This window comes from Chelonoidis abingdonii, chromosome 14 (genome assembly GCF_003597395.2).
Source record: "Chelonoidis abingdonii isolate Lonesome George chromosome 14, CheloAbing_2.0, whole genome shotgun sequence".
Taxonomy (NCBI): domain Eukaryota; kingdom Metazoa; phylum Chordata; order Testudines; family Testudinidae; genus Chelonoidis; species Chelonoidis abingdonii.
This window is the reverse complement of record NC_133782.1, coordinates 19,589,336-19,613,898: the sequence shown is the minus strand read 5'-3', so window position 1 is coordinate 19,613,898 and position 24,563 is coordinate 19,589,336. Positions and strand designations below refer to the sequence as shown.

The window sequence follows — 24,563 nt, the reverse complement described above, 5'->3', positions numbered from 1 at the left end:
TTTCCATCTGTTGGGCACATAGTCACATCTTCGTCACATTGGGCTACAAACAGAACATCTCGGCATTTCCTGAGAAGTGTGTGCTGTACCTTGGTTTCCACTCCTTCCTCTCACACAGTGCCACAAGGCTTCAGGGCATGCAGTGATTTGGGGAAACTCCTTCCCCTCACACAGTGCCACAAGGCTTCAGGGCATGCAGTGATTTGGGGGAACAAGATTATTGTCGTAACCTAATTTTAACAAGCAAAACAATATCAAGGGCTAAAGCCAGGTTCTGCTTGGATTTCACCACTCAGGAGGCAGGTCCCAGAGTTGGGAACCATACTGAATAGTGGGAGATGGCAGACTGGTGCAATGAGTTCCGCTGCTAGTCCAAGTATCTCCCCAGAGAGGGGGGACCTGCTCCAGCAATCTCTTCACATTCACTCGGGTTTTTGAATGATTTACCAGGATTCATGTGCCATGCAGCTAAACTCTACTACTGACAGCTTGGAAACTGCTGTCTCAGCTCAGACTGGTTTAAGATACTCTGGAAAGTAATAATATGAAATACTTTGGCTAGGTTCTCTCTGCTTTGCCTGTGCACTTAGACTATTTTGTCAAATATCTGCAGGTTGTAAATAAATCCTTCTGACTCTTTGTTTAAAGCAACACTGGCTACTAGCTCAGGCCATAAATTTAGGTTGGTATTAAAAAAAAAAATAGATAGGGCTTGCAAAACCTCAGAGAATAGAAATATTGGCACAAGTTTAAAATAACTGGAGTTTTTTTAATTGATCTTTCTTCCTCTGCTGTTAGAGACCCAAACATAACAGCATGCTACCAAAGGCAAAGAAGAGATGCAAAGTGAAATGGGCTATAAACAGAAGATGGAATTGACCCATCTCGTTTCACCTGACAAGCAGAGTGAAGTGCAAGGGACCCTGCAGCAGTGGTGAAAAAGTGCATTTAGATTTTTGAAAGTTTTGTTCAGCTTTAATGATCAAAAGAGTTATTGGTGATCTAGAATAGGAGGTTTTTATTAAAATACACATGGGCGGGTGCTTAGGTCTTTACTGAGGGATAGGTTCTGCCACCTTTATGCTAAGTAGTAGCTTACTTTAGGGGGTGTCCCATTGATTTCTGTGTGAGTAATGGTGATGGAATCTAGCCATGAATAAGGACCAAAGGATTTGGCCGTATGTATTTAAAAAACCCAAGCGTTCCTTTTGTATGTTACCAGTTTGATTTCAGTGGCATGAGTAATGTACTGCTCAGTGCGAGTGTGGGTGCCAGGATCTGGCACTAGATTTGTACTCACTCCTTACCCAGGCAAACGGCTATTGAAATCAATGGGAGTTTGGCTTGGATGTGGCTCATGGTTTTTTCTTGACTTGTCCCGTTTAACTTTGTTCAGCTTCTCAGGAGATGATTTTTTGATTACTTTGCCTTATTGCCAGGCAGGTGCGGGGAATACCTGGTGAAATACAGCATGGTGCCTCTGTTTAAAAACCATCAAAATCCCTTAGAAGCTAGGCAGATACTTTGCCCAATATTTCAACTCAAAGTTTTGAACCAAGGCTCCTGAGCGAATGTTGAGTTTGGCTGCTTTTAGCATGCTTGGTTAGTGCAGAGACTGTCAGAAAAATATCAGCAAGTTTCAAAAGAGTACCTTGTGGAGATGGCAACGATTGGAATCATAGAATATCAGGGTTGGAACAGATCTGAGGAGGTCACATTTAGTCCAACCCTCCCTGGCAGATTTTTGCCCTAGATCTCTAAATAGCCCCCTTGAGGATTGAACTTTCAACCCTGAGTTTAGCAGGCCAATGCTCAAGTCACTGAACTATCCCTCCCTTTGCTGCTACCTAAGTTTGTGAGCAGCACTGGGCCATGTTGGTCTTGGCACAAGGTGCTCCCTGCTACATCATCTGGATGGGCCTGGTGCACTCTTCATTCCTGTGTTGCTTTGTAGTGTACTGGAAAAGACACATGCAAGGCCATAAATAATGCTGTTAGAGCGGCAAAGCTGCTTCCCAAGCACTAGTCAGTTTATATAAGGCCTTTTTAGGAGACACGATTTACACTTCAAATCCAAAGGAGACTCTGTGGTGGTTTCCATCAGGGGTTGGAATGCATCCATTGCTCTCACAGGGGCCGGCATCCTCGCTAGCACAGCTTGGAAACCATTTCCTATTAAGGGAACTTTTGAGTCAGAGGAAATAAGGCATTACAGCCCTTTTCCTTAATGACTCCTCCCCTCTCGTACATTATGAGGCAGTGGATAGATTGCCTCTGAGCATGCGTCTCTGGTTCTCCAGCTGGGTGACTATCTAAAACCAAATGTATGTCCTTTCCTAAACTGAAAGTGACAATCAGAACCTGCCAAGGTTCGTGTGCTGCCCTAGTCTGTACCTGGCAGTGCCAGCCTCGCTCCTGCAGTGCCTGGGTTTGCCCTGGTGACATTTAGCTCAGGGAGCCTGACCCAATACTGAGAGCGCTGCTCTGGCTTCTGACTTCTCCCTGCAATTTGTTCTGTTTGCAAATGTGTGTTCGAGCAGCTGCAAGGGGAGGACTGGCCTTGCAGGCGATCCAGCCCAGATGTGGGGGTGCAGATGAGGAGGGAGTGGTGACTCAGGAAAGGGGGAGCAGAGATTTGTCTTCTGCTCACTTCACAATCAAGTTACAGTTCCAGTGAATTTTTGCCCTTGGGGCCATAATTTCTGTCTTTGCTTCATAAGGGGCTAGCATCCCTACTCACAGCATCCTTTTTGTTAATGTGTCACTTCCCCCTCCTTTAATTTCAGCTTTGAGGGCTAGAGAAAATCTAATGCTCGGAGTGTTGACTGGAGAAACTCTTGAGCTCTAGCTTTGCCACTGACTTTCTCTGTGACCTTGGGCAAGGCACTTGCTCTCTGCCTCAGTTTCACCACCTGTAAAATGAGTCTGATACCTTTCTGAGGGCGTGAGAACTAGTTGACTAATATTTATAAAGTGCTAAGTAATCATTCACTTTCTCCTAACCATAGAGTGTTTCTCCTCTTATCAGTCTTGCCACTGGGCTTCTGTACACTTTCGCAGGTGGAGCAATCTATCTAGCTAAGATATTTATGGGTATGGCTGCACTGCAGTTAGACCCCCACGGCTGGCTCATGCCAGCTGACTCAAGCTCACGGGGCTCAGGCTAAGGGGCTGTTTAACTGATGTAGACGTTCAGAAATGCAGGCTCAGGTTGCAGCCTGAGCTCTGGGACCCTCCCACCTCGCAGGGTCCGAATGTCTACACAACAATTACACAGCCCCTTAGTCCAAGCACCAGTCACCTGGCACAGGCCAGCTATGAGTTTGTAAGTGCAGTGTAAACATAGCCTCTGTGGCCCCCATCACCAGAGCATCTGAGCACCTCATAATTCCTAATGTGTTTATCTTCACAGCACTCCTGTGAGGCAAGGCAGTGCTATGATCCCCATTTTACAGACAGGGAACTGAGGCCCAGAGAGGCTAAGTGACTTGCCCAAAGACACCCAGGAAGTCTGTGGGAGCAGGGACTTGAATGCAGGTCTGCCAAGTCCTAGGCTAGCTCCCTAGCAACTGGATCATCCTCCCTCACTTGGAGACCTGTCAGGGCCAGGACTAGTGCTGGCTTCTTGCTACAGCCCTGACTCAACTCCCTTCCCCTTTGTGTGTCCCCCTAGTGACTCCACAGCAATGCAGAGACCTTACGCGGTGTTCGGGTGACCTAGACAATCCCCTCCTGGAGTTCCTCCCGAAACCATTCGAGAGAGAGGAATTGTTTTCAGTATTAAGAGGATTTCCAATCCCTCATCTCCAGTCAGAGCTACCCAGAGATTCTGGGTCCCTGGGGAAACCTCCCTATCCAGCCAGTAGTGACCCATAACATCCTGGCCAAAATCCTCCATCCTAATACCTAGTGTGACCACCTGCTGAAGCAGGAGACCCTGGCATGTCTCATGACTCTATCAGGATAGCTGCACTGCCAACAAAGCTGCGTATGATGAAAGGGGAGTTGGCCCTTTGCCTGTATAGAGAGGGAACCACCAGCAGTCCCTTCATCTGAGAGTGTAGCAGGGCATTTGTCAATGAGGCAAACTGGGGGAAACCTGGCTAAATGTACTGATGTTATGAAGGTGGAACATACCTGCAAATTAAGGGTTGAAATTTATGGACTATGAAGGAAGCAACATTGGAATTTAGCAGAAATGGGAAGGTGGCTTCAGAGTTTCTTTAATGCACAAATTCTAGGTTAGTGAAGCTGGGGGATCAAAATACAGAATGAGCCACTTGGATCATGATATAAAAGTGCATTGAAGTCAGTGGAACTGCCTGGCTTACCCCAGGGCAGAATTTAACAGCACAAAACCCTGGTTCCAATTGATGAACAGTGTCTTGGCTTCTGGTCCTTATGAGAGTAGTGATTAATGGCTCCCAATCCTGCTGGAAAGGTATAACAAGTGGGGTTCCACAGGGGTCTGTTTTGGGACCGGCTCTGTTCAATATCTTCATCAACGACTTAGATGTTGGCATAGAAAGTACACTTATTAAGTTTGCGGACGATACCAAACTGGGAGGGATTGCAACTGCTTTGGAGGACAGGGTCAAAATTCAAAATGATCTGGACAAATTGGAGAAATGGTCTGAGGTAAACCGGATGAAGTTCAATAAAGACGAATGCAAAGTGCTCCACTTAGGAAGGAACAATCAGTTTCACACATACAGAATGGGAAGAGACTGTCTAGGAAGGAGTATGGCAAAAAGAGATCTAGGGGTCATAGTGGACCACAAGCTAAATATGAGTCAACAGTGTGATACTGTTGCAAAAAAAGCAAACGTGATTCTGGGATGTATTAACAGGTGTGTTGTAAACAAGACACGAGAAGTCATTCTTCCGCTCTACTCTGCGCTGGTTAGGCCTCAACTGGAGTATTGTGTCCAGTTCTGGGCACTGCATTTCAAGAAAGATGTGGAGAAATTGGAGAGGGTCCAGAGAAGAGCAACAAGAATGATGAAAGGTCTTGAGAACATGACCTATGAAGGAAGGCTGAAAGAATTGGGTTTGTTTAGTTTGGAAAAGAGAAGACTGAGAGGGGCCATGATAGCAGTTTTCAGGTATCTAAAAGGGTGTCATCAGGACGAGGGAGAAAACTTGTTCACCTTAGCCTCTAATGATAGAACAAGAAGCAATGGGCTTAAACTGCAGCAAGGGAGATTTAGGTTGGACATTAGGAAAAAGTTACTAACTGTCAGGATAGTTAAACACTGGAATAAATTGCCTAGGGAGGTTGTGGAATCTCCATCTCTGGAGATATTTAAGAGTAGGTTAGTTAAATGTCTATCAGGGATGGTCTAGACAGTATTTGGTCCTGCCATGAGGGCAGGGGACTGGACTCGATGACATCTCAAGGTCCTTTCCAGTCCTAGAGTCTATGAATCTATGAAATATCTTTAGCTGCATGGGAAGGCTACATGACTTCTCTATTTAGAGAATAGTACTTATCTTTATGTGGGAATGCCAGGATATCGTTGGGGTCTGGTTTCTCAGGCCAAGCAGTCAGATTCTGCAGGAACGTGAATAAATCTGAGCATCTGTGTACTTGTACATGATCAAGATTTTTCACTGGCTTTTTACACCTCAGGGAACCATTTAAGGAGCGAGTTTTGGCCTCCTCTCAGCATTTCCACCATTCAGAAAGGAAAATACCAGTACTCACTTTTTGGGGGGGGCCCATAAAAGGTTCCTTGAGGCATGGTAAAACCAGTGAAACACAAACCCCAAATGCTAGAACCTGCCCAAACCCCAGCTCTTTGCAGCTTTGGCGGCTCAGGCAAGCTGCAGAGGTGTGAAGAAAGATAAACCCACACCTATGCTGCACAGTCTATGCCCAAATGTGCTTCCACATTCTGACCAAAACCCAAACCTTTATTTGGAGCATGACAATCTACATATAACAAGCATTGAGAGAGCAGGGAACAAACATGTAATAGATCACTTTACCCCTGGGTCACACCTCTTCCATGTCTCTTGCTGTGAAATGTCTCTGGAGCAGCATCTGTGCACTGTTTCAAAGGGAGCAGAAACTGGGTTGCAGTTTCTGCCTCCTGCTGGCTGTGGATTTTCTTGGATGTGCCTCTGAGCATTTGCTGCCAGATTATGGCACAGTTGCGTGTTTTCCTTCCAGAGCTGTATTGTTTTGGCCCTGACAGGTCCCATTATAGTTCTTTCTAAATTAGAAATCCAGAAGCCTTCCCCATAATGTCACCTCACATTCCAAAATTTTGATTTTCCTTTTCATGATTTTAGTAAAAAATGGTAGAGGTTATATTAGTGTAACCCTGAATGTACTGGCTAAGTGTGGGCAGGCTGTTTGCAGGCTTCCCTCTCACAGCTTTGTCAGGGTACTTCCCTTCCACCTGGCTGCAACCCCTGCTCTCCAGTCCAGATCTGCCACACAGCTTTGCCAGTGTATCTCATTCAAGACCTACAACAGCCAGTCTAATGAGCAGAGACTCTCAGTTAAGCCCAGTTAATGTGTTTGTGATGTTGCCGAGTGTCAAGTGAAAACTAGATTGACCGTCATGCTGGCTTGCAACCCAGATGTTTGGTGTAGCGTGGTACAGCATGAATTCACTAACTGCTGTGCACAAACCAGCCCTCTTCATTCATCAGTTACCCTCATTTGGGGGGCTCGTTAAGTGAAAATATATAATGCAGTGCGGGTAATATGGCTAAGGAAAGATGACAAATGAGGTTTTGAGATACCACATGGGAAGTTATTTGTCAGTTACCAGTGTAGAGGGCTACAGGACAAGCATCGTGTTAGGGGGAGTGAAAAAAAAATACCTGTAGAGGCAAATGACCAGCTTATATAAACTAAGAAGGCACGGGCCTACATGGCAAGAACCTGTATTGGAATGTTTCATTCAAGTGGGAATCACAGTACCAGGGAATGTTGCCCATTCCAAAGACTGGCCTTTGATTTTCCCTTCTTTGTCCTGTGAGTATGTTCCCCTGTGAACTGGCAGTGCAAGATCCTCTTCATGGGGCATAGTACTCAGGCGACAGAAATAACTATGGTACATGTGCATCGAAGGCCAGTATTTCAGTTTGAGGTGACCCTAGTGAAAGGTGCTCTCCAGGCTGCTAGGCTGTGATTGGAAATCTGCCCTCCCCTTAGGCCAGCCCGAGATTTGCTGAGTCTGTGCAGTGGAGGCCCCGAATACATGAGGCCTCGAGCAGCTGCTGACAGGGCTTGTGTATCAGGCTGGCGTTCTGCTTCCCTGAGAAGCTTCTGTGGTTTCTGGTCAGCAGAAAGAACTCAGAGCTACTGAGAGCTGTGCAATTAGGAAGGCTGGTGTCTGTGCGGTTACCTGATGGCATCTGTGCTAGAATGCAGGCTATGTGCTAACTTGTCAAGCAGAGGGTAAGTGATCCCTTCGAAAACAGGCAGCTGAGGGACAGCTTTCATCTCCTTAAAAATAAAAACCCAAGACGAGGCACAGAGGCTGGCTGCATTTTGAGGGCACAAGCCTGGATCTGAGTAAGACTTGAGTGATTCAGCTTGGTTGGTTTGCTGGTGATCTGAGACCCCCTCAAAGTATTAGCTACAAAGCAGTCCTTACAATTGCTAAGGAGAGTGAATTTCCTTCTTTGCCTAAGGAGGCTTTTAAAAGGGTCACATCTACAATGAAAATTCAGCAACCCCTTCTCGCTCTGGGTCACACTCAGCTCTCTGTGACCCCATCAAGCCTCTGCAATTTGGCATCTGAGCCAAACAAAATTCTAGCACTTCTTAGCCAACTGGAATGAAAGCAGTGTTTTTTAAAGGGACACTTCCATATGTTCTGTAATGTGTACACTGTAGCTTTGACCCTGTCTTTTGAACACCTTGGAAGTTGTGTATCATGTTAACAAATATCCTCCAGAGTATAGCTGGCATGTGACATATAGTATTTATTATCACCAGGAAACCCAGATATGTCACAGCAGGAAGAAATCACAGCTACATTTTACTGATTTATCTATAGGCACCTCACATGGAGGTATCTAAGCACCAAGATTTTTTTACTGGAGACAAACACAAATCAAAATTAGCACAGCTTTATGTTTGGGCTATACAACATCTAAAATTTACTATTTGACCATACATCTTTCCACAGCTTTATAACATAGATTCAAAGTGCTTCCACATTGTCCTTCTAATACATAATGGAAAAACTCTCAAGAATACACTGAAATAAGTTAAGGAGAGGACAGGCAGTGTATAAATAGCATAACAGAAATGGGATAAAGTTGCAGGTACAGGAAAACACTCTGGGACTTTCTTTCCCAAAGCCTGGCCTCAATTAAAATTGTGTGTGAGATTCTCGTCTTGCCAGTTAAATGGTTACTCCAAGGTTTTAACTTCTAAATAGCCTTGCTGTCTGTGTTCTGTGGGGCACTTCTGAGCTCTCCCTTCAACTAACAGAGGCGCTTGTCTGTTGAGAGATGAACTGAAATTCTCGTATCATTTTTCTGAACTATTCTGCCTGTTCACATTCTTAAGCAATGTTACTTATATCTCCATGTGCTCAGCCTTTCAAAGTTACACTGTCTAGGCAGGAATGAGCCTCTCCTTAGGGGCCCGTGGTGTATGGTATAAATGACGTACTGAAAGCACTGGAGTCAGCAGTGAGTCCCTGACTAAATAAGGGAATGCACCACAATGGTTTATCAGAGCTACGGGAGAATGCAACAGCTGACAGCCAAGGCCTGTGACTCTTAGCCAATAAAACTTGAGCCCCCTCAGGTGGACCTTAGCTTCATGGTGCCAGGAATAAAGTACTTAAACTGTCAAAACTTTCTCAAGCCACATCAAAGAGCCACCATCCATTCTGTCCTGGGGTATTTGAAAGGGTTACACCAGCCACTAGAGAAATCAAAGAGCAAAGGGAATGGCTCACAGCCTTCCACAAAGCAACTCCACACCTAATGTTCAAAGAGCTGGATCCCACCTGTGATGTTTGGAGCCAAACTGACACCTAGTCCTGGAGTATGGACTTCCAGTTCAGTCTATGATATAGGCAAAGTTTGTATCTGTATGTAAACTTCCCCAAAGTCGGGGAGTGTGTGGATCTGGGAGGTTCAGTATTGCCAGCCCCAAACATTCAAAACTTACTAGTTAGGCCTCAATATTATGAGATTTGACTTTAAAATAATGAGATTTTTAAGAACAGTACGTTTTGGGTTCATTTTCTTTCCCTTCTGATTTGTGGGTGTTTAGCATGCAATCCGGTCACGGTGTAAGCTCTCCTCCACAACCATGAGGGGTAGAAACATACCTTTTCATTATTATATTGATGACTGCTAAGTATTCACCTAGTTCTGTATTCACAAAGCTACATGAGCTGAGGCTTTGAGAAAAATAACAAACATGTTGAGTCTAATAATAAAATTGCAAAAGTTGGCAACTCTGGAGTGTAGTACAGGCCCATCGGTACTAGAGAGACTCCCCAAGTTTAGACAAGGCTCTGGGTCTTTCTGTCTTGTTCTGATTTTTTGGCCTTTAATGCTCACTCCCGGCTTGGAGTGGCTGTATAATGAATAGAATTGTGGTCTAGCCATGTAACAAGTGGACAATATGGAGGAACTAAAGTGAGCCTGCTTACTAAGGACAGAATCCCATGCTGAGTTCTACATGGGACATTTGATATAATACCCCTCCTAGACAGGTTGCAAGGGAGGCAGAATAGTTGGGAACAGCATTTACATAGTAACGTGATCAAACCTCTTAAAAAACAAAATAGGAGTCGACCGAAATAAAGTTCTGTTGCCAGTTACGGTTCCGTAGTCAGTGCTCTCCGGTCCCTGCTGCTCCCACAGGAGGAGATACAGGTCACATCACAGCGCACACTCTCATTCCAGCCCGTTTCCATAGTATGAGCAAAGAAACATCGAGAAGACAGGAGGGAGAGATCATTCCTGGTCCTTTACTTTGCCCCATTGAAAAACCCTTCTCTTTGCCAAGTTGGGTTATGCAGATTCCCCTCTAGAGCCCATTAAAGCTTCCCTGAGTATCTATCACTTGAAGCTTTACATTTTCTAAAAGATATCGTCTAGCTCAACCAGAAATTACTGGGCTCGATGCAGAAATCACTTGGTGGAATTCTCTGACCTGTGTTATTTAGGGAGGTCGAACACGCTAATCATAATGGTTGCTTCTGGTTTTGAAGTCTATGAAGCAGTAAGAGGGGGAGTAACGGAGTAACTCCAGGTCTGCAAAAGACACTCCAAGCTCATGCTGTGCGGGGGAGTAAGTGACCGAACTGTGGAGCCAAACTCAAATCCCACGCACAGCAGCATGTTCAGCCTCCACTGATCAGCCAGGTTGTCCACACGTCCTTTGATCTGGAATCAAATGAATGAACATCTCATCTGCTCAGCAGTCACAAACACATGGGAGTTATTGTACATATGAGCAGGGAGATGTGAACATACCCAGGACCCGCACGCCTGTACCCTGTGTGCTACTCCCCAGGACTCCGGGATCACGAATGCAGTGGTTAAGGGAAGCTGCTTGGTCTCTCTTTTCCAAGTGACTGTATGTCTACGTGTCAAGCTAGGGGTGTCATTTCCAGCTTGAGGAAACATACTTGTGCTAGTTGTGCTGGAGCAGCAGCGCAAGGGGTGGCAGAGGCTAGCTGCCCCAAGGACAATCCTCACTGAGGCTCTAGGTATGTGCTCAGGGCAGCTAACTGGTCTTGCTCCATGGCTACACTTTATTTTTACGTAGGTCTCCTCACACCGGAAATTACACCTCCAGCTTGAAGTGTCAGTGTACCATGAGACAGCTCCCATACCATTAACATTCCATGTATTTGAAAAGGGTGTGACACTAAGTAAAGCCTGTTAATTCATCATAAAATCAGATATCCCCAAACCACCTGCCTTTATTTTAGCACCAGCTGAAGCCAGGGGCCTTAATACGTTGGTTTGTGGCTTTTTATAGGCATGCTACAGCTGCACTAGCCCCAGAAATATTTGTTTCTCTCACATGAAGTAAAACGAGTAACGTTCTTCTTTTTGCATCTGTAGTGCCCTGCACTGTGCATGACGCTATTTGTCTCCATGAGCTGGGCTGCTGAGCACACATGATCCTATATGTGCTGTTTGCCAGTGCAAACTCAAGTGCTATGCATACAAAGGAGGGAGCACAAGCACAAAAGAGAGGCTTGCTGAAAATGTGGGCTTCAACAGTCAGGCTGCCAATTTTGATTGGACGTATTCCTGGAGGTTTCATCACATGACATGTTCTTTAATTAAAGATTAATCTTTTAATTCCTGCAGACTCCAAGATTGTCCTGGAGGGTTGGCAACCCTATTCAATAGCCATACCATTCAGCTTATTGACCTATCACCAGCTTCCTATGACATATAGCCTGAGGGAGCCTTTGGCTAGGGAGTCACTGACAAGAGAGACCTCAGGGGCTTTTTGTAGTTATTGAAGTTCACAGTGTCTGTTTTGGAAAAAGAGCATTTCCACACTCCTGTTTGCTGTCCTTGCCTCAGAGTCTCACATACCATAACTTCCTTTCCAGGCTGACTCATGTATGCACATAAAATGGGTCCGTCTGGAAAACATGCAGAAAGTCCGTTAGCCTGCTAGCATGGACGGAGCCTGGTGCCAAGCATGGGAATGTCTGGAGGCATCAGCTCATTGGTTTTATTACCAGAGCTGGGAAACAAGAATGGCTGTGATGGTCATGGGTGGAGTAGCCAGGCCACCTTGCATGTTTTGACAAAGAAGAATGTGATCTGATGAGCTCTGATGTGTATTGAAGAAACATTTTCCACCACTTCCTGGACATCTATCTGTAGTAATTGGTCCCTTCTTTAGAAAGCTCAGCATATAGGCCAAGCACTGAATAGGCCAGGGAGACTCAGCTCCTTCCTCACCCTTAGAGGTTGTTCCTCCAGGCCAGGGATGAAGAACACTGGTGGGGAGCAGGGCAGGGGAAGCCTGTCCTGTCACCGCCTGTGTCAGACCTGGTGTTGAGACACATTGGGCTTAGCTCTCGGGGAGTGGGGGGATGGTACCGATGCACATATGGATGGTGTGGTCTGAAATTTTCTGGTGCTACTGGGACATTAGCCGTGTTGGCCAGGGTGAGTGCAGGCCTTCCCTCTCATGTGTGATGGCTGCAGAAAGCTCCTGCCTCTGTTTTTCCAGGCTGTTGTGTTGTTGAATGGATGTGAATGTCACACTCTCTGCTGAGGTCAACCTTACTGGCATCGGGACAGCGCAGGTTGCGTCGCTAGGCAGTATGTGCTGCTGGGCTGCTTTTCTCTGGTGCTTCCTCTCACGTCTATCTTTTCTGTCTCCCCTCTCTGAAGTGACATTTCTCCTAGAATTTGGGCCACAGTTTGCCTCAAATGTACTTGGCAAAAAAATATGCAAGGCCATCGTGAGTTAAGGTTTGGTCACGTCATTCAGGATTACTAGAGAAAGAGGAATATTTCAACAGGATCTGTTGAACTTCTCTACCCAATTCTACTCCCCCAAAGTGACAGATCAGCAATCTAGTAGCCCTTATCATACAGTTCATGTCCTGGAGCTACTCAGCTGGCCACTTGAGCTGTATGAGCCTGAATTATAGAGGCTGGTTTGGGCTTTTTTCTTTTTTTTTTTTAACCAAAGAGTGTGGCCCTTCACCTAGCCAAGAACCCCAGGGAAACAATTCTTGTGTTTGCAGAGACGGTGCAGGGCAGTTGTTGCTACAAAAATGCTGAAAGTTAAATCAGAAGAAGGTTGTGTTTCTTAAAGAAAAACGTACAAGAAATACTTTGGTATTCTGCAGTACTGCTCCCAGACAACAACACTGAGCCCTTATAAAATACTCCGTGTGTGTCAAAGCACTGTAGAAACTTCAACGGTTCTCTCCTCATCCCCTCACCGTGAAGGAAGTGTCAGTATCCCTGGGGAGACTGAGTCCACAGGTGTCAGATGGATTCAGTGTCAAAGATGAGCTTAGAAGTCAGCAGTGTTTCTCTCCCAGGCCACATTTCTCTATCTCAGCTGAGTGCAGTTTCCTAGACATTACCAAAGCGTTCTTCGGTATGGCTCTGAAGAAGGGCAGAATGTTTTAGTCAGGTTACAGTAACATATGCTTTTTTCTTTTGAATCCGGTTTTGTAAGGAGGGACTGAGACCAGGGCTGGCTCTAGGCACCAGCAAACCAAGCAAGCTTGGGGCAGCACATTTTCAGGGGCGACATTCCAGACACCTTTTTTTTTTTTTTTTGCTTCTGACAGCAAAAGCCTAGAGCTGGCCCTGGCAACAGCAGCGCGTCGTGCACGGGGGGCACGCTGGGGCCACTGTGGTTCACGCTGTGGGGAAGCAGCGCCTGCACTTTGTGGCTGGGCTGGGCAGGCTCCGAGCATGGGACAGTCATGCTGGGGGCAGCCCCGTGGGGCACACAGAGCCGTCTGCAGGTGCCACAGGGCAGCAGCCCCCCAGCGTCGCAGCCAGGGCTGACTGAAGCGTCCCAAGCCACCCAGGGACTGCAGCAGGGCGTCCAGAAGCAGCAGGGCCATTGAGGGTGGGCCGCTGCTGTGTGGGGCCTGTGTCCCGCTCTCCTGGACTCCTCTCCCTCTGGGGCTACCCTGCTCAGCTCCTCAGCCCCCTGTCAGGGCGGTCCCCTGGCTCTACCCTCCCGGGTCCTGGACAGTCCTGGAAGTGGGAACCCTGGCTGGAGGGACCCTGGGCTGGAGGGACCCAGGAGCCACGCTGCTTACCCTGACCCTGCCAGCGCCAGACTGGCTGGAGGCAAGGGGGGAGCAGGCAGAGTCAGCACTGGGGGAGGAAGCCCAGGACTGGGGTGACAAGGGGTGCAGGTGGGGGTGGAGAGAAAACCCAGGGCTGAGGCGGCAGGGGATGTGGGTGGGGGAGGGCACTGGTGGGGGGGGGGGGTGAGAGCCCAGGGCTGGGGTGGGGGCAGTGAAAAAATTTTTTGTTTGGGGCAGCAAAAAACCTAGAGCCGGCCCTGACTGAGACCATCATGAATTTCTATTCTCCCTTTTTAACTCTCGCTTGTATTGATAAGGATGCAGAGTTTAAAGGTATTTAGGCACCAATAGGTGCCCAGTGAGATTTTCTAAAGCACCGAGGTGCCTAATTCCCATTGAAATGGATGGGAGTTGGGCACCTAGGCACTGTTGTAAATCCCACCAGATGCCTGTCTGTATCTTTAGGCAGCTCAATGCCTTCAACAGTCTGGCCGTAAGAGACTGCAGTGCTTCTGGAAGGAGGCAGTTGCTCTCAGATAGTTGAGCTAGCTATGATCTCGCCTGTAGAATGCCTCTGATTTAGGGCTGGAAGGAAGGGTGGCTGCATGACACTAACTCCCTTCCAGGTGTGTGGCAAATGATGCCACAGGGAGCCTGGGGAATGGAGAGCAGCCCCTTTAAGGAAATCACATTCACCTGGTTTGTGGACTCTGCGGGTGCATATAAGCTTCAGCTGGTGCACTAGTACTGTTTGTGCAGAAAGTAGGTTTGCCTGGTGTGTGTGGGTGTGGGGAGTGTGGTTACTGCTATTTTACACCACTAGCTTAAGCTGACTGTAGGCAGGTTCTCTAACGTGGGCAGGGGGTGAACATTATGCACCTGACTGTAGCTGAAGGGGATTTTGTACCTTGCAGTTTGGCTGGGTGATATTTTGCCATTGGTGCAGCTAAAACTTTCTATTTATGTCAACAGTTTCTGAGTGCTCATCCCAGGGCTCCCAGACTTTGGCTCCCTGGTGCCTAATGAGCACAGTCCTGACTCCCAGTGTATGGGGTTCGTTGCTCTTGGTGGCACTAGTAAATATTTGTAGGAGATCTTTAATGTTCTGGGTGGACTGGGAAGGAAGCTGGGGTCTCCAGGCTCCTCTGATTTCAGACATTTGATGTGGGTGGGTGTGTTCTGAAAGGGAAGACCCAGTGTCATATCTTTCCATCCCATCCCTTCCCTTCTCTGTTCAACTGGGCCTATCAATGCCACACAGATGAGATTCCCCCTGCTCCTCTCAATAGTAACAGTTGGGTAGCACAGTTAGTGGCTAGAACAAATCCTTCTCTAAAAGAAATAGATCTCCACAGCATTTAGCCTACCTCCCTTAATCACCGTTGTAGCCCAGAGCCTGTAGAACCATTTCCACTGAATCCCTTGTAGTCTACTGCAGGTTCATCATGTCAGTGAGGCTTCTCCTCCAAGTGGGCTCTCCTAGAGGTCATTCTGGAATGACACTACTTGTCTTTTAATACTAAGGAAATGCAATAACAAAACGTTCTTGCTGCTCTCTCCTGTTCTCCTTTTCCTTTGGTAACCTAGCAGAGAAGTGAGATTCCCTTTGGTTATTTTCATGGATAGTTATTCTGGGAATAAAAGGGTAGAATTTGGGTTAACCTAACCATTCTTTCCAATGCACCTACACATGAGCAAGACAGATGGTCTTGGGGTTAGGGTACAGGATTGGAGATCAAGAGAACTGGGTTCTACTGATAAGTCTGCTACATACTCCCTGTGTGCCTCAGTTTTCCCATGTGTAAAATGGGACTGATAATACAGGGGTTGTGTGAGGCTTCATTCATTACTGTTTGATATGTGAGAAGATACTATAGTCATGAACACCAGAGAAATGTATATAAATAAGACACGTGAGACAAACTCCCTTTTCAGATCTTCCCCAGAACTGACTTTTCATCTAAAACACAGACTAGTTGCTGTTTCTGTAGAATCAAAGCCACAGGTGTTGAGATATTTTTGGCCTAGCACATTTTTAAACTGAGAAGGATGTCATCTTCCAAAGGCATTTGCACGCAGCCCTGTCAGTTTTCCAGATCTCCCATCTCAAGGGGAAAAATACAGGAAAATCCAAATGCAGCTTCACTCTGAAAAGTGACTGTAAAAATGTCAGCTTCTTGATCAACAGAACTGCTATGTGTGTATGCAGAGCCAAAGCCACTGTGCTTCTGACAAACATGAGCTTTTTCCTTTTTTATTCCAGTTAGCCCTGCCGAGCCTCCACACACAAACAGGGAGCTGGATTCCTTCATGTGCATCAACAGAATCGTGTACTGAGTTTCAATCAGTGACACTTGGGAAAACCCACAAAAGACAATGGAGTGGCAGAGGTGTCACTGAGGGGCTATATTTACTGCACAACCTTTCTGACTGGTGGTGATACGTGAAGGAGATAACCCAGAACTGCATGAAATTCCACATTCTGTGTTATGCAGGAGGTCGGACTAGATGATCATAATGGTCCCTTCTGGACTTAAAATCTGTGAATTTTGACTCTTGAGGCCGAAAGGGCTGGTAGAAAAAATTGTGTTAAAGCTTATTTGCAATGAATAATTGCCTTTTTGCTTTAACGGAACATTTTTGTTTTCTTTGAAAATTTCCAGTTTTTTCTGTTTGTTGGAAAATAGAAAAAACCCATACTGAAAATATTTTGGTTTTTCACAGTTTTAAGCCAAAAATATTTTTGGTTTATGGTTGCCAAAAACTGAACAATATGTGGGTTTTGTTTTTGTTTTTGATGAAAAATCAACATTTTCCTCAGGAAAAAATACCCATTCCTGATCAGCTCTTGAGCCCAAGTATTTTGCAGGGCTGTCAGTCAGAAAAACATACCTTTACTAATAAATGCAACATATTTAATCTTGGTACCACTGAGAAATTTGCTCCCTTCATCATTCATAGAATCTATATTTAGTCCTGTGACCCCACCTTTCTCTCTGCATCAGACTGCACTTGAAATAAAGAAGAGGAGGCTTCTGGATCCTTGATTTTGAAATTGATTTCCTCCACCCCCCTTCACACACACGTGTGTGCGCATTTGTTATGGAATAGTCCACATTTGTCAACCCAAGGTGCAAGCTGTTAGGCCCAAATGCATCCCGAGGAGGGAGGGGGCTGAAGATTGAAAGAGCTTGATTGCTGTGACTTCTGTAAAGGGGTTTTGCTTTATTGTCTTTGACGTATTTGTCAGTAGAATGCATCATCCAGTTGGAGCTTACTGTGAAAATTAATTATAAAAGGGGTGTCCAGAGCATGAAATAAGCACCTTTTTGTGTAATTTATACATCTAAATCATTAGCATTTGCAGTGATTGTTCACTGCATGAGGGCAGTGTGCCTTGGTGTATTACTGTGGGGCTGATCGCAGGCACTGGGCTGCACAGAGTGATTTGTTATCGTAGGGTTGCTGGGCTGTGCAATCTGATTGGAAGAAGTTATATACTCACACTCACCCTCCTGCTAATAGGCAAAGCAGCAGACAAAAGCCTGGGAGCAGGCCAAGAAATCCGGGGAAAGGAAGTGCAGCAGCTAATAGCGAGAAATTGAATCTACCCTTCTGTCTGCAGAGAACTGCACTGACTTTGGCATGACATACTTTCCAGCCAGGTTAGAGGGTGAATGGAAAAGCTTTTCTTCAGCTGAAACTCTAGTTCGGGGCTCTGTGTTCTTCCTGGAGCCGGAGATGACAGCAGTAAGAGTTAAAGCATTTGTTACATTCCTTACACTGATATCTCTGAGGCCCTCAGCTCTTGCAGGGCAAACGAGGCCCATGTACTTGTTTAATAATGCAACCTGCTTTATCTCTGATATGTGTGGCCTATGGAGACTGCAAGTCCCAGTAGGCAGCGTTCCATCCTGAGCTGCCTCTGGGCACTGCATGTTGGGACTTGCAATCTGCATTAGCGGCATCTCCAGATGAAAGAGAACGGCAGCTGACTCCCAGACAGTTGCTCATGTTGCCCCCTCATCTGGGTCAATGGCTGCCCGAGCTGCAGCATTAAAGAACATGGTATATCAATGAAGCATCAAGAAAGCAATACTGAGAATTAGAAAACCTTAGAATGTTTAGCTAACCAGTTTCCCTTGCTCAGAATGGGGATCCTTTGGTAGACGTCTTGATGAAGATAGCTGCCGATTCATCTGCTGTAATATTAATATCGCATTAACTGTTCTGTGGGGAAGTGTCATTCACTGAAGGATACAAATGGTTTTGAGCTATTTAGGGCTAGGATAACATTTCAGTATTTTAAAAATTGGCCAGGTAATCATAAAGACTAATGCTCGCTGAGTGTGTTAAATTTCAGTGAACTTTGACAACAGTTCCTTGCTCCTGAAACATTCCCTAAAAAGTGATGCTTTTTTCCAAAATAAGATGGTCTGGGCATTACCCTTTGTGCCAGAAGGAAGGTGAGAAGGTACTGTTTAGCTAGCATAGGCATTTACACAGTGCCAATCACTTCAGTAGCTGAGTGCTGGTACAGCTGAGTGAAAATCCCAGTGCATCTTACAAATGGTTTGTTTGAGAAATGATATTGGAAATCAAAGTAATTTCAAAGTTATTCGTTTTATCTTTTTTTAAAATACAGTGGCAGGCTGTAGAACAGTAAGTATATTTCCTGCATTAAGTAATTGCTAGATTGTACTGTATTTAATACTGTACACAGCACCTTGGTGTGCATGAGCATTAACAACTATCAGCAAAAACCCTGCCCTAAGGAGCTTACAATCTAAATTGGATGGATACGAAACACACAAAGTTGATATGCAAAGGGTGAGCAGATAGTGAGGCCACCATCTAGTCCAGTGGTTCCCAAACTAGGGGCTCAGCTTGTTCAGGGAAAGCCCCTGGCGGGCTGGGTCAGTTTGTTTACCTGCTGCGTCCGCAGGTTCGGCCGATCGCAGCTCCCAGTGGCCGCAGTTCACCGCTCCAGGCCAATGAGGGCTGCGGGAAGTGGTGGCCAGCACGTCCCTCAGCCTGCGCCACTTCCTGCAACTCTCATTGGCTGAGAACAGTGAACTGTGGCCACTGGGAGCTGCGATCGGCCGAACCTGCATACGCGGCAGATAAACAAACTGGCCTGGCCTGCCAAGGGCTTAACCTGAACAAGCTGCACCCTTAGTTTGGGAACCATTGATCTAGCCTGTAGAGCAGTCACTTCTGTTTGTATAGTGTGAAGGGTTGGGAGACGGAGATGATGGGACAAATCTGAATAGATGTATGGGCAGGGGAAGGAGAACAAGAGATGACTAAAGGGGAGGAGATAGAGCAGAATGTTACAGTAGATCAGTGATGTAAGGCAACAGATGTAGGCTTAACACATGGGAAGAGAAGGCTCCATGCATAGAGCTGAAAATGGAGAACCAGTCAAAAGCATCTGTACTTTACACATATCAACCCTCCGCTCTCACTTCCCCAAGAGTTGACACCTTTCTGGTACCAACATGAAAGTTCTGATTTTCCCTTAGGCAAAAATGTGCATGGAATGTTCCCAGTTTTTTTCAGTGTTGTAAATGTTATCACTGAGCCAAATTATTATGTCTTAAATTTCCCAGGAAGGACAAAATGCAATAGACTTGATATTTGAAATATGCAATATCTTTCCCGCCCCCTATACGCTACTACTGCAATGTACCAAATGTGGCATTTATTGATTAAATGGACAGCAGCCATCAAGACCCAGTCTTTCAGAAGAGTTAGATGTGCACTTTGCAGGTGAAGTTAGAGTGATTGTACATGCAAAATCAGGTACTTGAACACTCAAAATGAACATAATCAGCCATTTGTATATACAGTTATCGAGTGTGGACTTGCAATTGCGCATTCAGTTAGATGTGCAATTCTATCTTCATTTTGCATATCCAACTTTTCTGAAAACCAAAGGCTAACAAACATGTTACATGCATGATATGTAGGGTTATCTGACCTGTCAAATTAATGCATGTAATATACAGGCATTCATATTATTGTTTGTATTATGGTAGCACTTAGGAATCCCAGAGAGGACCAGGGTCCCATTGTGCTAGGCACCATACAAACTAGTAACTAAGAAGACAGTCCTGCCCCAGAGAGCTTACGAAACAGGACACAACAAGCTGATGAAACAAACGGGGTAGGTGTGCGTCACAAATAGACTGTAACAATAGAACAAACAGGGCTGATCAGAGAAGCCAAGTTGCCTTTCATTTAACATGTTAATTAGTGAAAATTCACATCACATTTTTTGAACCAGTGCTATTTGGAATGATCAGGAAAAAGGGGCTCAGTTGGTCATTCCTGATGGAGGTCTCTGAATCAGTCTGATAAGGCAAAACACTGAGTGGTAAGAGCTGTGCTGAATGGGGCTGTACTTCCTGTACTATGCGCAGAATAACTCTCCCCACCGAACGTAAAATAGTTGGGACAGGCATCTGAGTTATTCCACTATTTCTGGCTACAAGGTCAGCTCAGCACCTGTAGGTTGTAAGTGGCTCTCGGGCTGCCTCTGGCATTTGCAGGATTCTCTACTCATTCCAATCTCATCTACAGTCCAACAAAATGGGGATGCACAAAACACAAGAACGGGTTTATCGGCTTGGCTTATGGGCTCATCTGTTAGTGATCGGGCTCAGCTTCAGCTCCGATACCCTCAGAGGAATGGATTGGGCAACAGCGCCACTGGGAGTCAGCCAGAAAAGAGATCCCTGCGCTTGTACAAAAACTATTACAGCATTAGAGCTTTTCTACTCTCTCAAATGGAGTGCTAGCTAAATCGTAATCCGTGCTGGGGGCTCAAGAGCAGCAAAAAGCATCACTATATAGGAAAGCGTGATTCTGGATCAATAGTAGGATGCCAGCTCCCCAAAGCACCATAAAGGGGGACTAAAATACAGGGCAATGCACTCCAGAGGCAATGGGCAGTGTGCAGCATGCATCACATGCACATCTCCTCCTGACCTCTGCTTTAGACGAGTGCTTCCCTTCCAAAGAATTCATGCAAGCTATTTTTAACTGTGCCGACTGGGGAGTTGAAATTAGGAAGAGACCTTCTCCACTGCAACAACCTGAAGTCTGTGTTCCCTAATATGTAGGTTGCTGCTGGCTGTCCCCAGGGGCGCATTCCTAGATCACTGCCTTCCTAGGTGGGACAGAGAGTTCTGTCATGATTTTTAAGCGGCCCTTTTCTTCCTTTCCATTTACTGTTACATTAGATTTGGATTGTGTATTGTGTAGTTCTGTTCTGAAGAAGAGCTATTGATTTCTACCGCTGGCAAGTTTAGAGTGGAATTTTCAAAGGTGCCAGTCCCTGCAGCACCTTCCTTCCCACGCAAATATTCTGCCCTGCTTGTCTGCCCCTTGAATTGCTCCCTGCTGTGGCACTAGATGTTTGTGTACAGCTGGTAGAAAAACATCACTTTTTTCAGGAAAAATTCACTCTGTTTCTGACCAGCTAAACAGCTGGATGAAAAAATTCAAATTTCTAAATTTTTTTGCAGAAATGTTCCTGTTTTTTTTTACCAGCTCTAGTATGCTTGGGGGAAATTGCTGGCTCTTAAGCACTTTGAGGTCTATAGCTGAAAAGCTATTTCTTTGTCCTCCTTCAAATCCCTCCTTAAAACTCTCCTTGGCTGTGATGCCTACAAAAAACATAGAGATGGTTCGGCGGCTGGCGTGCTGAGTCCATTGCCTGTCATACTGAGTTAGCAGTATTGTCTCGTCATTTCCTGGTGCTTTCCTGTCTGTCTGTCATAGACTCATAGACTCATAGGTCAGAAGGGACCAATATGATCATCTAGTCTGACCTCCTGCACAAGGCAGGCCACAGAACCCTACCCGTCCACTTTTATAACAACCCCTAACCCATGACTGAGTTATTGAAATCCTCAAAATTGTGGTTTGAAGACCTCAAGCTGCAGAGAATCCACCAGCAAGCGACCCACGCCCGACGCTGCAGAGGAAGGCAAAAAACCTCCAGGGACCCTGCCAATCCGCCCTGGAGGAAAATTCCTTCCCGACCCAAAATATGGCGATCAGCTAACCCTGAGCATGTGGGCAAGACTCACCAGCAAGACTGTCCACTTGTTGCCTCTTGTCTTATACTTAGATTGGAAGCTCTCTGGGACAGGGACTATCTTTTTGTTCTGTTTGTACAGCACCTAGCGCGATAGGAGCCTGCTCATGCCTGGGACTCCTGGGTGTTATGGTAATACAAATGATTTATAATTTTGGAAGGGCTCTGTAAGAGCTAGGTTTTGTTATTATTCAGAATCACTAACCAGCCTTTGAATGGCCAACAAACACTAGGATTGCATGCCTGTCCCTATCCTAGTGCAGCTGGCTGAATACAAGCTCCTCTGCTGTAGAGTTGTGTCTTTTTTCCCCACCCCAGCCCCCAGTCCAGCATGTTAATAAATCATAGCGGTCCCCCTCAGATGGTAATGGACAGTGGCAATCTCCACTCATACCTTCCTGGCCGCTACGGTCCCAGTATCACCTGGCTATGAGCACATTGTCGGTGGAAGCTGAATGCAACGTATTTATCTCCAAAGCCCATCAAGGTCTGCAAAACCCAGGCACTAATCACAGAACTTGTGCTATAATAAATTATCTTAATCATGGTGGTACACAAGCCCAAGGAGCCAGCATCTTAACATGGGAGCAGGGTCCTGATGTCTGTGTGGGGTAATCAGACATTGAAGTGGTGGACAAATTCCCATGGGGAAGAGAGTTTGTTTGAGTTGCATAGGCACAGGTTTGAGAGCTGACTCAGCTGCTCAGGCTCACAGCACCTGGCAGATCTCAACACGTGATGCAAGTAAGGTGCCAGTTTCTAAGCTGTACTCCAGAGCATTGTGCAGCTGTTCATGGTGTTAGAAGAATTGCAGGAAAATGCTACATCAGCGGGAGTGAGGCAAAGGCCAGCCTCGCAAAGCGAGGGGAATCCGCCGCCAGCATAACAATATCTCTTATTCACGCAGCACCTGGAGGACCCCAAACTCAGACTATGTGCCGGGAGGGGGCAGATCACCAGTAACAGTGCTGAGAATCCAGATTCACCCCATCGTCTGCAATAACCGAGGTCAGGATTGGCCCCACCCGCATCACAGTGAGGCGACTACAGCCTGCTGAGCTACAGACCTGCTGCCCTTTCAGTTGGGTAGTGTGCTCTCCTTCTTTTCCAGACCTGAACTCCTGTACAGTTCCCCTCGAGGAAGGAGCTAGGCTCTGCTCTCACGCCAGTGTAACTCTGGAGTTGCTCCACTGATTTCAAAGGAGTTGCATCCACTTATGCTAGGGTTAGGTCTGGATCACCATCACCAGGACCTGCAGTTTTCTCATCCAAGCACTGAATTCAGCCCAGCCGTGCTCAGCTTGGGAGGACTGACAGGATCATTGCACCAGGTTCAGGCTACCTTTATTGTACTGTTCTTGCCTGGGCTGAGTCTTGGCCTGTAGGAACTGCATTAGTTCAGAGAAAGCAGCCTGCTTGTCCCATCGCTAGAGCCCCACGCAGCCGCCTGATAAGCGCAAGATACAGCAGCCTGTTAGGAGGAAGGGAAGCCTCTGTGTACCAAACCGGGACTGCCACAGGATTAGTGTAATCAGGGGTTGTCTTGCTGGTGTGACCCCCTAGGCCACGCCGTAGCTGTGTTTCATCTTGGTGCATTAAGGAATGAGCGGGGGTATCTGCACTGGCTGTTGCTAACATGTTAGTGTGTGCATTCCTCACGCACCAGTGAGGAGGGAAGCCTACTTTCTGGATATCAACGTGGCACCAGGCGCCCCCTAGAGAACCGTATGCACCCGCTCCCAGTCCCTCACCATCCTCTGCTTAAGTAGCTTTTTGTAATAACTGAGCCATGCAATGTCCCACTTGGGGTGTTTGTCCTGAGCGAGATAGGAGCTCTGAAAGCTCTGACCTTCCATGCCTCACCATAAATCAGTATGTGACATGATTGATGGCAACTGTGTCTCAGGCCTTGTCAATTTGCAAACTCTAGAAAGGGGATAAGAGAGATGGTATCTCCTCACATGGCAAATCACTGCTTCTTTGCCCTGCAGGGAGAGACTGAGATCATGTCTACACAAGGACATCCAGGAAAATAAATCTGAATTAACTAACAATGTGAATTTGAAGTGGATTTGTTAAACTGCATTGAATGCCTGTGTGGATGCAATTATTCAGAATGAAAGTGGCCTTAATTCGATTTAGCATAATTCACTTTGGAAGTGAATTAAACTGCACTGAATTAAGGTTACTCTAATTTTAGATGATGGTGTTCACACAGAGTTTTAATGCAGTTTAACTAATTCACTTCAAATTCAGATCTTTAGTTAATTTGGATTAATTATCCCCAATGTCCCTGTGTAAACAAGCCCTAATACATCCAGAGCTGGTTCCTAGTTTTAGTTCCCTAAAAGTCCATTCAAGTTAATCACCTTAGAGCGAGGCCCTACTATCATGTTAGCCCATAATGCAATATACTAAAGGCAAGCAGGCTACTGATGATAGGGAGGTAACCCTCCATCCAGTTTAGCCCTCAGAATGGCGAATTGAGGTGGTTGCAAATAGGAATGTGTCTGCCTGATGTTCCCAGTCTGAGACTGTTTCTTATTCTATCATATGTCTCTTCCTTGGGCATTCTGCTACTGAACATCCCAATACCCCATTCTTCATAAACCCTGGGCTTTGGTTTAGGAGCCAGATACCACAACAAGGGCTGGATTTGTGCAGCCCTTTCCAGCCATGTCAAGCACATGCTCCCACAA

The 24,563-nt window shown here is 46.1% G+C and overlaps 2 protein-coding genes across 2 annotated transcripts in view; both read left to right on the top strand.

The window, feature by feature from the left end:
- The window catches only part of JPH2 (junctophilin 2), a 67,112-nt gene that overhangs the window by 16,821 nt on the left and 25,728 nt on the right, over positions 1–24,563 (top strand). The window lies entirely within an intron of this gene.
- Positions 4,423–24,563, top strand: part of EYA2 (EYA transcriptional coactivator and phosphatase 2) — a 585,490-nt gene continuing 565,349 nt past the window's right edge. Inside the window, exon 1 of the mRNA XM_075072277.1 lies at positions 4,423–4,638. The gene's annotated coding sequence lies outside the window, so the exon portion shown is untranslated. The remainder of the gene's footprint in view (positions 4,639–24,563) is intronic.